At 42.6% G+C, this 15872-nt stretch overlaps 1 non-coding gene and 1 pseudogene across 1 annotated transcript; both read right to left on the bottom strand.

The window, feature by feature from the left end:
• Positions 1 to 7238: 7238 nt before the first annotated feature.
• LOC138995184 (U6 spliceosomal RNA) lies at positions 7239 to 7345 on the bottom strand. Its single transcript, XR_011468520.1, has one exon. It is a non-coding gene; the product is annotated as a U6 spliceosomal RNA (small nuclear RNA).
• A 3467-nt stretch (positions 7346 to 10812) lies between these two features.
• On the bottom strand, positions 10813 to 11817 carry LOC138994999 (mitotic spindle assembly checkpoint protein MAD2A pseudogene; annotated as a pseudogene).
• Between the last annotated feature and the right edge of the window lie 4055 nt (positions 11818 to 15872).

The raw sequence follows: 15872 nt of genomic DNA, 5'->3' as shown, positions 1-15872 counted from the left end.
GACTATAATGGTTAAAAATAGACATGATTTAAATACCTAGTGATAAAAGATTATTAAATTAAAAAATAGTACTTCCATATGATGAAATATTGTGCAGTCATTAAAAATTATGACAAGTATTGGCCCTAACCGGTTTGGCTCAGTGGATAGAGCGTCAGCCTGCGGACTAAGAGGTCCCAGGTTCGGTTCTGGTCAAGGGCATGTACCTTGGTTGTGGGCACATCCCCAGTAGGAGATGTGCAGGAGGCAGCTGATTGATGCTTCTCTCATCGATGTTTCTAACTCTCTATCCCTCTCCCTTCCCCTCTGTACAAAGTCAATAAAATATATTTAAAAAAATGTATGACAAGTATCAATATTGACTAAGAAGAAATATTCAGTGAAAAGAGCAAATTAGAAAAAAACACATACAATATTATCCCTCTAAAAATTATATTGTATACATATGCAAAAAAGGCCAGAAGAAAACATACCAACATATTAATAGTGGTTATCACTAGGTGGTGGAATTAATAGTTGCTTTCTTGTTCTCAGTTCTTTTTTTTCATATTTTTTACCTTATATTACACTAGAGGCGTGGTGCACAAAATTTGTGCACCGGTAGGGTCCCTAGGCCTGGCCAGTGATCAGGGCCGATCTGTGGGGCGACCAGCAGGGCGATTGGGGGGCCACCACTGGCACCCACCTTGGCTGTCCTGGCACCACCTGCTTGCCGGCCCCACCCCCCCGCCGCCACCTCCACTGGTCACCTCCTTCGTGGGGCAACCAGTGGGGCAATCAGGGGGGCCCTGCTGGTACCGGCCTTGGCTGGCCTGGGGCCTGTGGGCTGGGGGAAGCTCCTACATTGAACGTCTGCCCCCCCGTGGTCAGTGCGCATCATAGCGACTGGTCGTTCCATCGGTCAGTCCACTGTTTGGTTGATTTGCCTATTAGGCTTTTATTATATAGGATTACTTTTAAAATCAGGGGGGAAAACACGGAAAGGTAGCATATGTAATTAGGCTAGTTGGAATGTTATTTTATACATTTTAATCTGTTACTCACCTAAAGATCTAGCTGCGCTGAAATAGATTTCTTGGACTCCAGGCCTGTTTCACTTCACTCAGCTCAAGCCTTGCTCTTCCTTGTGGGCAACTCCAGAATTCCTCACTCTCATTCACCCGCCCCTCATTGTCTGTGCTTCCTCCCACAAGCCCCTATGCTATTCCCACCAGGCTTCCTTAGTGCACATTCTTTTCAAAAGTGCCCCTGTGACCGCTCTCTGAAGTGTCTCAGCCTGGCAGATCTCCAAGGACAGTTTCCCTTTCCTGACTTTCAGCCAGACTTGGAGGTCACCAGTCCCCTGCAGCGTGGGGCCTGGTGTGGACGAGGGCGTCAGCCAAAGTGGCACTTCTGGGACACTTAATAGATCAAACAAAGTCCACTGCCAAGTAGTCACCTGGGCTGGGCCAGTAATGTACCCTGATAAGCTGCTTGAAAAGTCTGGTCTTCAACCCTTGGACTCCGGCCATGGGAGGACTCAGCAGAACTCAAGGTCCTGCTCGTTTCCCCGGTTTGACCCTCAGATGTGCCAGCTCCTGCCCTTAAGCCTGGACATTGGAAGTGAGGGAGACACAAAGGGCAGGGAAGACGCCAATGAATGCCTGAGAAGGACAAACCTCTCCAGTACAGTCCCTTCACCCACTGAGGGCATTCACGTTCCCCTCTGATTTATTTCCCCCGCAAAACATTATGGTGTGGCTCGTCTAGGTCGTCAGAGCTGGAGAGGCCATTGGACATTATCTGCTCCAAGCATCTCCCTTTATAGCACAGAGAAGCCAAGCGACTTGCCCACTGATGGAGAGTGTATGATGTAGCAGGCACCGGAGCCCAGGTCTCCTGACTCCTAGGTTAGAGCTCTTTAATACTGCTGATCTTCTTCACAAGCAGGTTATTTCTAAAGCAAACTGTCTTGTGTCTTTTGTCATCTTACCTTCAAATCAACACTGACCCGCTGTATGACTGTAAATCATCAAAACTAGAACATAAATGGGCCTGGCCCATTTATTTTACCAACGAGAAACTGAGGCCTAGAGAGGTTACTCAGGGTCACCTGACTGTCCAGGTTCAGAGCCAAACCGCTGGTCTCATTCACAGCTACTTTCATTATAGGTGGCCCAGGCCCACAGCCAAACAAGACTAAACAGCATAGGAAGCAGGTTTGTGTCTCTAGGCACATACAGTCACCAGGAACTTCTTAGGCAGATAACTATCTCTACCTCTCTTTCCTCCTTTTTTTTTCTCTTTCTTTTTTTTTTTTAGTTGAGTGTTCTTGTGTTCAATTCCTGACAGTGACCCAGCATCTGTGGATGTTGATGCTGAGGAACAGAGCTCCCAACCTAAAAAAGAATAGATTAAGAGAAAGTGAGAGGTAGAGCTAGAACGTGTGCGCGAGCGCACACGCACATACAGGCGGGAGGGTGGGAGTTGTGGGGGCGGGTTAGGCTGAGTGTGAAGGTGTTATGGAGACCGTATTTTCCAAATAAAATATTGAGACTGTGATCTAGTGCTTCATTTAATTAAAGGGCAGAATATCTCAAATCAGGATTGGTTTTTTTTTTTTTGTAGACATCACACAGGCCAGGCAATTGCCAAATCTTAGAGCAGAAAGTGACAGTGAATCATAGTATTCTGCCCCCAGCTTCTAGGTTGGTAAGTGTCTCAACAGTCCAAGATAACTATCTGTCCCTTCTCTACCTGATGTCTCCAGGGGGATGGTATCCATCCCTTCACATATTCTCTGAGGGATGACACGTTGAGCAAGAATAGGAGATGGAGTGTACTAGTTGCCCAGGGCTGGGACATGGGCCCTCCCCTGGGACTGGGGTATGGGCTCAGCCTCACCCAGTGACATGGAGTGCAAGTGAGAAGGGTGATTCTCCAAAGGAAAATCAGGGACTATTATTAGAAAAAGGGGACATGGGTCGCAGGGAGGAAAAAATAGCTCTGCACAGAACAGAGACAATGATTTCCTAGAGGCGACATACTAGAATGACTGATGGATCGTCAGCATTGATCCCAGTGGTCTTCCTGTGCTACAGAGGCTGAAAAGATGAAGCTATGTTTCCCAGGTTGCATGCAGCTACAATTCTGGATGCAAATTAGGTTCTGCCACTTAGATGCATTTCTGCAAGATTTGAAAAGGGAAAGTGAGGTAGAGGTCATGCCATATTCTTTTTTTAAATATATATATATATTTTTATTTCAAAGAGAAAGGGAGAGAGAAAGAGGGATAGGAACATCAATGATGAGAGAGAATCATTGATTGGCTGCCTCCTGCACGCCCCCTACTGGGGATCGAGCCTGCAACCTAGGCACATGCCCTGACCCGGAATCAAACTGTGGCCTCCTGGTTCATAGGTCGACGCTCAACCACTGAGCCACGCTGGCCAGGCGGTCATGCCATATTCTTGAGATGAGATTGCCAATGTCCCATCTTCAGGTTCGAGGATGTTGAGAGGAAATTCTGGCGTCAGCCATGGCAGCAACCCACATTCAACCAGTGTCCAGGTTGGGCTGGTGGCAGCAGCCTCCGGTATTAGCTTCCTGGTACCTGGATTACAGCTAGAGCAGCATGTCTTGGAACTCAACCTTCCTGAAGGTCATAACGGGAATGGCTTCCCTGGGAGCGTTCTGGGAGTTATTTGTGAAAGCCTACTCCTCCTGCCCTTCCAGGGGTTTGGTCATTGCCTAATCTTCGTGTTGAATTCATTCTGTTTTTAAACCCTGGAAGTGATTTTGTTCTGTCACCTGATTCCTGACTGATAAATACATCGGTGTGGCTTGAAGAAGCACCTGGGTAGTTTGATTCTGATATGACCTCTCCTCTCCTTGAGAATCACTGATGTGAGAGAAGAATGACATGAAAAGATGTCCGTGATATACTCAGAAATGAAAGGAAATTACAAAGTTGCAAATTGTCTGATTCTCTGCTCCCTTTCCTCAAGGTGTATGAGTCTGTAACCCAGATATCTGCCTCGGGAGATTGCCGATATTTCCAGCCGCAGAGTTCCTAATTATTCAGATACAAGGATTCTGGCCTCTATTCCCCATACTCTGATATTCACCCTCAAATAAGATTTTTCAAGGGGCTCATTGTTCCAGAGACTGCAAAATGTTCAGCCTTCAGTGTGTTTTCATCATCATTTTTTGTTCCTTGCTGTACCACTAACCCCAATCTTTGTGTGCAGCAGACCTTATTGAAGATATGAAACACAGACTCACAACACTTGACAGTTTGGGTGACAGCTTACCACTGAACATTAGATATCCGTGCCCTTGATAACTACTTGCCATTCTCCCTCCTTAAGACAGTGCTTGAAGTCCCTGTGTTTGTCACCTTTCCCAGGGCTGCCCACCAGCCTACGCTGTGCCTTAGAGCAAATTAGAAAAAGGTGCCTGCTCTGAGTGGTGCTGATGCAACACCTGCCCCAGAAGAACATGTGGGCAACTAAGGAGTTTATGCTCCATCATAAATATATATATATTGATTTCAGAGAGGAAGGGGGAGAGAGAGAGAGACAGAAACATCAATGATGAGAAAGAATCATTGATCAGCTGCCTCTTGCACGCCCCCAATGGGGACTGAGCCCACAACCCAAGCATGTGCCCTCGACTGGATTCGAACCTGGGACCCTTCAGTCGCCAGGCCGATGCTCCATCCACTGAGCCAAACCAGCTAGGGCTATGCTCCTTAACTGGGCAGCTGCCACTCTGTTCTGGCCAATTGAAGTATATCAGGAATGATGTGAGCCAGGCTTGCAGGCCTTGTAAAAGGAAAAAAAAAAAGGCCAGAAACCCAGATTTTAATTTTATTGTGGTTGTTGTTAATCCTCACCCGAGAATATTTTTCCATTGATCTTTTTAGAGTGGAAGAGAGAGGGAAGGACAGAGAGAAACATCCATGTGAGAGAAACACATCGATTGGTTGCCCCTGCATGAGCCCCAACCAGGGCCTGGGACAAAGAGGAACCTGCAACCAAGGTACGTGGCCTGGACTGGAATCGAACCCGGGACCCTTTGGTCCACAGGGTCTATCCACTGAGCCAAGCCTGCTAGGGCTCAGATTTTAATTTCATTTGCTAGTAACTAACAGGCAAATCAAAATATTTAATAACTACTTATTATGTGTCAGGTACTTTCCTAAGCACTTTGTAAGTATCAATTATTTGGTCTGTATAACAACCTGAATAGTAGTTACTATCATTATCTTCACTTTACAGATGAGGAAACTGAGGCAAGGAGGTTAAGTTGTCCAAAATCCTCTGATTAATAAGTGGCAGAGCAGGATTTGAACTCAGGCATCTGCCTCTAGAGACTACTCTCTTAATCATCATGTTTTACTGCTATGAACTAAATTTGGCCTAGGCATTGCAAATTTTTTATCTGTGTTAGAGCCAGGTACAATCCCATAGAGCTTTCTGTGATGACGGAGATGTTCTATTTTGTGCTGTCCAATGAGGTAATCACTAGCCACATGTGTCTGCTGAGTACTTGAAATGTGGCTAGTGCATATGAGGAACTGAATTTTTAATGTTATGACATTTAAATAGCTTCATGAGACTAGTGCCTACTACACTGGGCAACGTGGCTATAGACCCTTCTCTCTCTGTCAGTTTTTTCAATGCCTTAATTCTTTTAATGATTAGCATTTTTAAAAATTATTTATTTTATTTTTTAATCCTCACCTGAGGACATGCTTAGAGAAAAGAAGGGAGAGAGAGAGAGACAGAAACATTGATTGATTGTCTTCCTTAAGTGCCCTGCCTGGGAGTGGAACCTGCAACGCATGCATGTGCTCTGACCAGGAATCTCACCAGCATCTTTCAGTGCACAGGAGGACGCTCAACCAACTGAGCCACTCCCACTGAGCAAAATTCCTTAATTTTTTAAATTTCATTTTTCAATGCCTTATTTCCTATCACCTCCAACTGACATAATGTTTTATTGTAGTCTTTGTTTTTTGTTAATCCTTGCCCGAGGACAATTTTTCCATTGATTTTTAAAGAGAGAGAAACATTGATTATGAGAGAAACACACTGATGGGTTGCCTCATGAACATAAGTGCCCTTGACTGGGAATTGCATCCACCACCCTTTGGTGCACAGCTGATGCTCTACCACTGAGCCACACCAGCCAGGGCTGTAGTCTTTGTTTTTTTAAAGAACATTTTCTCTCCTGTCTTTTTAAACCATGTTCTGGGGGAGGACTTTTGATATTCATTGACTCATGGGTTCCCAACAGCAATTTTCCTCCGCAGGAGAATCCTGGCTCTGATAGGAATCATGCTACTCTCTCCCAGGGGCAGAAATGCAGCAGCCATGGGTTTTGTTTTCCAGATTGTATTTCCCCCTCTTTGATGTATATTAATATGTGTAAAAAAGATTGCAAAGATACATGCCACAATGTTAATGGTTATGTTTGTGCAGATGAATAATTAATATATCACCTTATTTTCTTTCTCATGCCTTTACATTTTTTCTTCAGTGAACGAGTAGAAATCATATAAAATTTTGAAATCATATAAAAATAATTATAAAACAATTCTCTTGAATTCCCAGGAGGTCAGCAAAGGAAAGCCTCAGGGAGGGAGCCTTGCAGAGGACCAGAGAGCAACCTGTTCAGGTCAGGGGAGGGGTTGCACGAGGAAAAAGAAAATTGTGGGATTATCTGAGGGGAAAATTGGATTACGGGGGGTTTACAGAGTCCTGGGTGGGTGTGGGAAGCTCATAGATTCAAACAAAGCTGAGCTGAGACAAAAAGAGTAAATTAACTCAAGGGACATGTACTTGGGTCTGTGGTCATTGATAGTTACATAGTCATAATATTAAAAGCATGAAGTATGGCTTTTAACCAAACTTGTGTTAAAAGACATTGAGAAGGGAGTGAAGTAAGACGTAAATCCTCCCAGTCCATAATAGGAAGCCCATGGGTAAGTAATGTCTGCAAATGAACATTGAAGGAATACCAATATGTTTGTTATTAGACATGGCGGGGGGGGGGGGGGGGCGGTGATGGGTGTAAATACAGAAAAAGCAGCTAAAAAGAGTTAAAAGTGTTGGATCTGAGGAGCTGGATTTGGGCTAGGATAGGGGAACAGAGGGCTTCTGTTTTTCCTTAACCTTTTTCTTCTATTTGACTTTTTAGATTTTAGGAAAAATCTGTATCTATATTCTTTATTAAAGATAACTTTTTTTTTTTTAAATATGGAATGCTTCATGAATTTGGGTGTCATCCTCGAACAGGGACCATGCTAATCTTCTCTGTATCGTTCCAATTTTAATATATGTGCTACCGAAGTGAGCGCGATAACATTTTAAATAGAGTTTTAAAAAATTCCTTTTACCCACCAAAAAACAGGTGTGGCACTACCTTGGCTTTCTCTTCTCCTGGTGATGTCAAGTGTATCCCTGCTTCCTGGTCTAGTCTAGGTTGGGCCACATTCTTGTCAGGCACGGTGGCCAGGTTGCACACCTTGCCTGCACAGGCTGAATGACTACAACGTCAGGAAGGACTTCCCAACACCTTCCTTTGGCTTTGACAGTCTCATCTTCCTCAAGCAGCCACATCGCAGAGGTTTGCTCCACAAGAAAATTGAATGGCTGAGGCTGATCAGCAGCATGAACCCTAAGGCCAGAGGATGGAGCTGGGAGTGTAGAGAAGGGAAGGAGCCCAGGGTATGGTTCTGTCCATTCATTATCCTGTCCAGGCACAGCTGGAGGTGGGAGAGGTACAGGAGACAGACAGGACCTGGTGTTTGCATGGGCTCTCTGCTAAAGAGTCCAGGACCAGGACAAACTCACAATGTCTATTCTAGATAATCCAGGACCTTCTCCCAACCCAACCCCATAGGAGGCAGACAGCCTAACGAAGACAAGATAAGCTGCCTGGGCAAATCCTCTCTTCCTACTTCTCTCCTACGAGCCCAGCCAGGAGACTGAAGGGTCCCAGGTTTGATTCAAATCAAGGGCACATGCCCTGGTTGCAGGCTCGAGCCCCTGTAGGGAGCATGCAGGAGGCAGCTGATCAATGATTCTCTCTCATCATTGATGTTTCTCTCTCTCTCTCCCCCTGTCCTTTCCTCTCTCATATATATATATATGATAGCCTGCTTTCCACATTTGGTCCACAAATCTTTGTGGAATGCCTATTGTGCAAGCACCATGCTAGCCATAGGGGATACAATGATAAACAAAAGCAGACAAGGCCCAGCTCTCATAGTGGTAATCTAGTGAGGGAAAATACTTCAGTTGAATAATCACCTTAAATAAATGTATGATTACAAAATAAGATTAATGCTATTGTGATAGATACTCTAGTAGTCCCTCAATGTCCATTCTCCCTTTATGAGTAGCATAGGTAAATGTCCACTTTCAGGTAAACATATGATTACCTAGAGTACCAAATACAGTTATCAGCCTTCTTGCATCTAGATGTAGTGATGTAGCTAAATTCTGGCCAATAGTAACAGAACTGGTATGTATAACTTCCAGAAAATGTCTTTAAAGGAGGAGGCTTGCCCTTTTTTCCTCTTTCTTCTTCTTGATTGTGGGAATGTGGACATAATGGCTGGAGCTCCAGCTACTTTCTTGGATCATGAGGCGACTTTGGGAATGAAAGCCATGTGTAGAGGAACAACAAGACTGAAGAAACCTGGGTTCTAGGCACCATGGATTAGCCCAGGACTTCTGCATGTGAGCTTCACTTTTGTTTAAGCCACGGTTACTTGGAGTTTTTCTGTGATTTTTTCAGTTACAACTGGGAGATATGTGGTTTTATCAGTATATATAACATGGAATCTGACCCATACTGGGGGGCTTCTTGGAGGAAGTGATGCTTAAGTTGAGTGAGCCAAGAATGAAGTGGGATGTAAAAGGGTTTCAAGCAAAAGGGAAAAGTCCCTTTGCAATGGCCCTGAGGTGGAAGGGAGCTTGGCATGTTGAAAGGAAGGGAAGGAAGGCCAGGTGGCTGGAACAGGAAAAGCAAGGAGAGAAGTGGCACAAAATGAAATCAGAAAGATGACCACAGAGGGCCTCATAGTCCTGTTAAGACTTTTGGTCTTTATCCCAAGAATAATGGGGAGCCATTGAAGGGGTTCCAGCAAGGGGTTACCGGGTTAGATTTGCTCTCCCCTTGGCCAATAGTTCCATTCATCTGAAACTGCTACCATGCCCCATCCCAGAATATCCTTGAGGCCCAGACAAAATATTGTTTACCGGTGGATAAATTTGTGTGTTTTTTAAAAATCATTTTATTGCTGTGGTAGAATATGTAACACAAAATTTGCCACTTTAACTGTTTTTCAGTGTGCAATTCAGTGGCTTTAATTACATTCACAATATTGTGCAACCATTACCACTATCTTTCCCCCACTTTTTTGTGTGGTTGAACTTTTGCACTTACTAAACATTTAACAACTGTGTGTGGGATTGAACTGTATCATTGCAGCAGTCACTGTGTGTGAATTCCTAGAAAGTGGGCTGTGGGCTGTGAGGAACAGTTGACCAAGTCAGGGTCAGCTGGGGCCGGCCTGAGGAATGTCATACCCTGGCCAGCAGGTCCGCCAATCTGTCAGCTGTCACCAGTCAGGTCATTTGGTATGCTTTACTTAAGAGGAAGAATATAGCCTCTGAACTGGAACGGGGACAAGACCAGAGTTAACTGATGTTTGATGTCTTTCAGGATCTTAGGAAAACGTTCTGACCTAGTTGATCTACCAGAGAATGCCAGAAGCAACGGAGATTTTGTCTGTGATTCTCAACCTGAGGCGAACAGTTCTCTGTGGATATACACAGTGATGTGCCCAGGATACGTGAAGCCCTAGGAGAGACACGGGGCATCCTCCTGGAGCATTCATTTGACTTGATGGGAAATAACTCACATGCTTTTATTTCAAACAAATTGTACATGCATTATGAGACAGAAAGTGACGTAATGAAGTTTAAGTGTAAAATATAAGGTTTAAAGAACTTACACATGCTGGTTTGGACCTTACTCTCAGATTTCCAGGAATATTTGTCCCTTTCCTCAGCTGATAGTAGTATTTTGGTATAGCATAGTGATTAGGAATAGACTTCCAAGCCAAAGACCCAGAGTCAAACTCTCGCTGTGACATTTCTTAGCTGTGTCACCTTGGACAAATTATACAACCTAGCTGAGTCTCGGTTTCCTAGTCTGTTAAACAAGAAAAGTGATTGTACCTAGTTATGTGTTAAATATTTATAAAATGCTTAGCACACACCACGTTTGCACTAGGAGCTCTTTTTTAAATTTTATCTTTATTGTTGAAAGTATTAACAGATGTCCCTTTTTCCCCCCATGAACCTCCTTTATGGGTACGAGTAATAGTATGAGATGGTAATGTTTTAGACCTTGGGCTCTCTTTTCAAAGTCTTTAAACTGACAATACTAGCAGTGCTCTCTGCTGATTGTAAGATAGTCAAACAATATAGAACTCAGTATAAGAAATCATGGAAGTTATCACTTCCCCTAAATTCCATGACCAGACCAGAAGTAAACACAAATAACTGTTGCTGAGCATCCTTCCTTCCAAACATTTTTTTTTTAATTCAACATTTATTGAGCACCGTGTACTTTAGACCCTGTTACATTTTCCTCATTCTTCTGCTGTGTTTTAGGGCATTTTGGTTGTGATGCTGATCATAGCCTTCTTCCAGAAACTTGTGATGGGTGGCATTGCTGAGAATAAATGAAAAACTGGGCTCCAGACCCAAAGCTGTGAGCTACCCTGTCCACAACCTCCCTCTAGGAAAATCACTTCGACAAAGGATCTTTTATGGAGAGTCTGATGAGCCTGAGACACTGGGGAGCTTCAGGAAAAATGGTCTTGACATTTTTTTGTTGTTCTCTTTTAACTTCAGGCTTCCATCTTAATTTTGTGATTTCATACTTAATGTGTGAAAGGAGGATGGTTGAAGGTTGAAGGCTGATAGAAGCTGCTAGTTCTTCCACTTCATTTCTCATTATTTCTCTTTCTTCAGTCTTGGACAGGGCTACTCTGCTGTTTATTTTGTGGATTGTAGTAGTGAAGGAACCCAATGGACTTGCTCAGAATCGGCAATGAACTGTGGTACCAACTCTTTCCACTTTTCAGGTACAATCATGAATCTTTGCATAAATAAGAAGATCAAATGAATAATAAATGTCCAACAGTAGCAGAAATGTCACTATAGCTGTGATCTGTCTGATCACTGAATGCATGTCACCTTGGATAGCTTTCTGAGATTTCTCTGGATGTACTGTCTTCTCTGGCCGTCTTATCACACTCAGTATCAAATTTCCATCTTTCAGAGACCTCACCACCTTTTTAAAATATATATTTTATTGGTTTTAGAGAGGAAGGGAGAGGGAGAGAGAGATAGAAACATCAATGATGAAAGAGCATCATTGATCAGCTGCCTCCTGTAACCCCACACTGAGGATCAAGCCTGGGCATGCGCCCTGACCAGGAATCGAACCGTGACCTCCTGGTTCATAGGTCGATTGATTAACCACTGAGACACACCGGCTGGGCAGCACTTTTAATATTCAAGATGACTACCACCAGTTTCTGAACTGAACACTTGTGTAACCAATCTTTTAGTTGTCCCATCACATTATTTAGGTATTTCATGAACTCAGGGTCAGTTACTAGCAAGGTGAGTCACATTTCTGCATTTGAGCAAAGGTTTCAGATGGATATATGGGCTTTATGCCACACTAATATGCAATGCTGTTGATGCCAAATGAAAAGCACTCCCAGGAGTGCTGCCCCAGCATGGCCAGGCCCACAGATGTGGCTCACGCCCACGGGAGATGGCAACCACAGGGCTCTGCAGCTGCTTCCTACCACTGGTTTCAAGTGTCTAAACATCAAATTTAATACTTCTAGCATGCACATCATAGCATATGTCAATTATGCCTCAATGAAATGGTCAAAAATTTGATAGGAAAAATCAATATAATCTAGGATTTTACTAATACAGGGTAGTGGTGTGCTGGAACTGGCTTGTCCAGCTTGTGAAAGCTGATAGTTAGATTTTGAGCAAGCCAGTTGTTAACTACAGCCATCATTAAAACATAATTTATGCACTCTTACAATTAAACTAATTATATATTTTTTAAAGTAATAACTACTTGCCCTGGCCAGGTGGTTCAGTTGGTTGGAACGTCATTCCATACACCAAAAGGTTGCAGGTCGGGCCACCTACAGGAGACAACGGATTGATGTTTCTCTTTCACATCGATGATTCTCTCTCTCTCTTCCCCTTTCTCTCTCTCTCAAATTAATTGGGGGAGAAAAACCACACATCCTTGAGTGAGAATTAAAAAGGAAAAAAATGTTTTAATATATTTTATTGATTTTTTTTACAGAGAGGAAGGGAGAGGGCGAGGGATAGAGAGTTAGAAATATCGATGAGAGAGAAACATCGATCAGCTGCCTCCTGCTCACTCTCTCCTGGGGATGTGCCCGCAACCAACGTACATGCCCTTGACCGGAATCGAACCTGGGACCCTTCAGTCCATAGGCCAACACTCTATCCACTGAGCCAAACTGGTTAGGGCAGGAAATTTTTAAAAAATAATAAATACTCAAGATGCATTGTAACTATAATTTACTAGTACCTACGTGAGGTTATTCACATCTACTATGTCTGTATGGTAGAAATATATATAATGGTGTGCTGCTGCCCCTCTCTTTCCAACTCCAGATTCAGTGATCCTACCTTGGAGGTTTGAAATTGGCCATGATGGGAGTATTTATACCAGTGGTTCTCAACCTTGGCTGCACACTAGAATCACCTGGGAATCTTTTTAAAATCCTGATTTCTGGGCCTCATCCTCCGGAAATTCTGTTTCTTTGTTACTAATGTTGTGGCCCCACCCCATAACAAAGAAACAGAATTTCCGGAGGATGGGGCCCAGAAATTAGGATTTTAAAAAGATTCCCAGGTGATTTTAATGTGCAGCCAAGGTTAAGAACCACTGATTTATACCATGAAAATTGGCAAACACTACAAATCAGGGTGTGTTTTTTTTTCCCCACTCAGAGAACTAATTGATAAATATTTACCAGCACTGTACTATTTAGGAATAACCACAAGGAGAATAAAAAAATAGGTATACCTTTTAAATTAACAATAGAGAATTTAGCCTATCAAATATAAAGCACTAAAGGAGGAAAAAAAAGGTATATGATAAATAGAAAACTTAATGGATGCCTGGTTAATCATGCCAATTAAATCCAAAGGTTTATATGGCCCTAGCTGGTTTGGCTCAGTGGATACAGTGTCAGCCTGTGGACTGAAGGGTCCCAGGTTCAATTCCAGCCAGGGGCACGTGCCTGGGTTGCAGGCTTGATCCCCAGTAGGGAACGTGCAGGAGGCAGCCAATCAATGATTCTCTCTCATCATTGATGTTTCTATTTCTCTTTCCTTCTCCCTTCCCCTCTGAAATCAATAAAGATATATTTTTTTAAAAAGTACTTTAAAAAAATAAATAAAGGTTTATATGTTACCCTATTAAAGTCACAGGAAAGAACTAAAACTATGATAAGCCCATAGGTCAAAGAGAATAGTAGCAGAGGAAACATATAAAATGTCAACTACATTTTGGAAGATGGAAAGAGAATGAATTAGTAATAATTGATTTAGGTTTCAGCTGCCTCTGTTCTGCTATATCCTCCAGAGAAATAAGGCCACAAGAAGGAAGACTCAGTAGATTCATTTTGAACAATGGCTGTAGAAAGCCTCGGAAGTTGGAAGCTGGAAGCATTAAATACCTCTCAAGGTGGGAGTGGAAGTTAGAGCTAAGCACAGAAGCATTAATTGACAGTTTGTGAAAAGAAATAGTTCCCACTCCCAAAATTTATAAGTTCAATGCAATGCCATCAGGACTTTTTGAGAAATTGGACAAACTTATTCTTGTTAAAGTAACTAAATTAATTTTGGAAATGAAGAGCAATGGGAAGGGGGGGAACTAGCTCAACCAGATTTTATGATATAATATGAAGCCATAGTCATAAAGCAAGAATGATATGCTCCAGGAATAGATATAAACCAGAGAAACAGAATAGAGAGCTCAGAAATAGACCTATGGGAATTTGATATAAGATGAAGATAACACTTTAAGTCAACCTGGAGAGGACGAATTATTCAGTAGATGATGTCAGGGAAACTGTCTCACTATTTGGAGAAAAATAAAGTATGATTCCTATTACCAACTACTGTATACACTAATCTGCACTCCAGAGTATGTGAAAGATAAAAGACCACACAGCCTTAGCCAGTTTTTCTCAGTGGTTAGAGCATTGGCCTGCAGGCTGAAGGGTCCCGGGTTCGATTCTGGTCAAGGGCACATGCCCGGATCACTCCATCCCTGGTGGGGGGCATGCAGGAGGGGGCCGATCAATGATTCTCTCTCATCAATGATGTTTCTATTCTCTCTCCTCCCTTCCTCTCTGAAGTTAGTAAAAATATATATATATATTTTTTAAAAGACCACACAAAAGAAGGGGAAGACCACTAGAGAAATGGGCAAAGGCTATCAATAGGTAATTCACAGCCCTATTTTGGCTCAGTGGATAGAATATCCACTTGCATAATCCTCTTGCATTATTAAGCTACTGCAAACTGGTACAGATGTCCTAGAAAGAAGTTTGGCAGAATTGGTGACATCAAGGATGCAAAGACCCAACAACCAGCAATCCCAACCTGGGGTATGTACTCCAGAGAGTTCTCAGGTCCATAAGGGATAATGTTCACTGCATCTTTGTTGTGGAAATTAGGAGTTGGGGGCATCCTAGGCATCTCTCATTGGTGGAATATTTGGGTGGATCCTGTATAGTGCTCCTCAGCAGTAGAACCTATGAGCTAGATTTTTACATGCAGCATCATATAATAGGTCATAAAAATAGAGTGTTGAATTTAAAAAGAAAGAAACAGGAAAAGATCCTTGGACCAATTATGAATTTAAAATATAGGCTGGAAATAGCAGTATATATTTACAAGAATACATAGATATCCAAGGGTACATTTCAAACATGTAACAGTGGGTGTTTATGAAGGAGGGAAGGAGAATGTAGACCAAGACTAAGGGAGGGGTTAAGTGAAGTGAAGGGCCTTACACAGACCAAGTATGCTAAGACTGAGGAATCGGAGGAACTCAGTTCTCAGCAAGCAAGGTATCCCCAGCCCCCTGCCTTTATTCAGCAAAAATCTCAATGGAATTTCTTGGGGACTTTGCAACAAAGCTGTAAGTTTTTCTGGAAGTATAAATAATGGAGAGAAGATCAGAAAACTTTGAAAAAGAAGAGCATTTAGGGATGACTTGGCCTTCCAGATAATAGAATGTATAAATAATTCAGCAGTCACTAGAACAGTATGTCACTGGCACATGAATAGACAAAAGAATCAATAGAATAGAAAAGGGCAGAAATAGACCCAAGAACTTAGCAAAAGCTACTAGATGATAAGAGCGGCATTTTGATCAGTGATGGACTTTATAACAGGATATTTGAAAATTTGACTCATGATATTTGTGGAAGGAAGAAAATACATACAGCAAGTAAGATCTTTTGAGAGTAAAGAGACTTAGGGTTTGAATGCCAGTTTTGACACTGATTAGTTATGTAATTGCAGGCAAGATACTTAACCTTCCTAAGCCTCATTTCTCCCATATTTATAAACAAGGCAGTAAACGTGCCTACTTCATTTGTTGTAAGGACTAAAAAAGGTAATGGATGCTAAAAAGTAAGAACATGGTACCTATTACACAAACTGCGCCCCATAAATATTAGCTATTATTATTTCTACCCTAAATCACGTACAAAGTAA

This window comes from Myotis yumanensis, unplaced genomic scaffold, assembly GCF_028538775.1.
Source record: "Myotis yumanensis isolate MYYU_CA2020_CCGP unplaced genomic scaffold, mMyoYum1.0.hap1 SCAF_16, whole genome shotgun sequence".
Classification (NCBI taxonomy): Eukaryota; Metazoa; Chordata; class Mammalia; order Chiroptera; family Vespertilionidae; genus Myotis; species Myotis yumanensis.
This window is presented reverse-complemented; position numbering and strand designations above follow the sequence as displayed.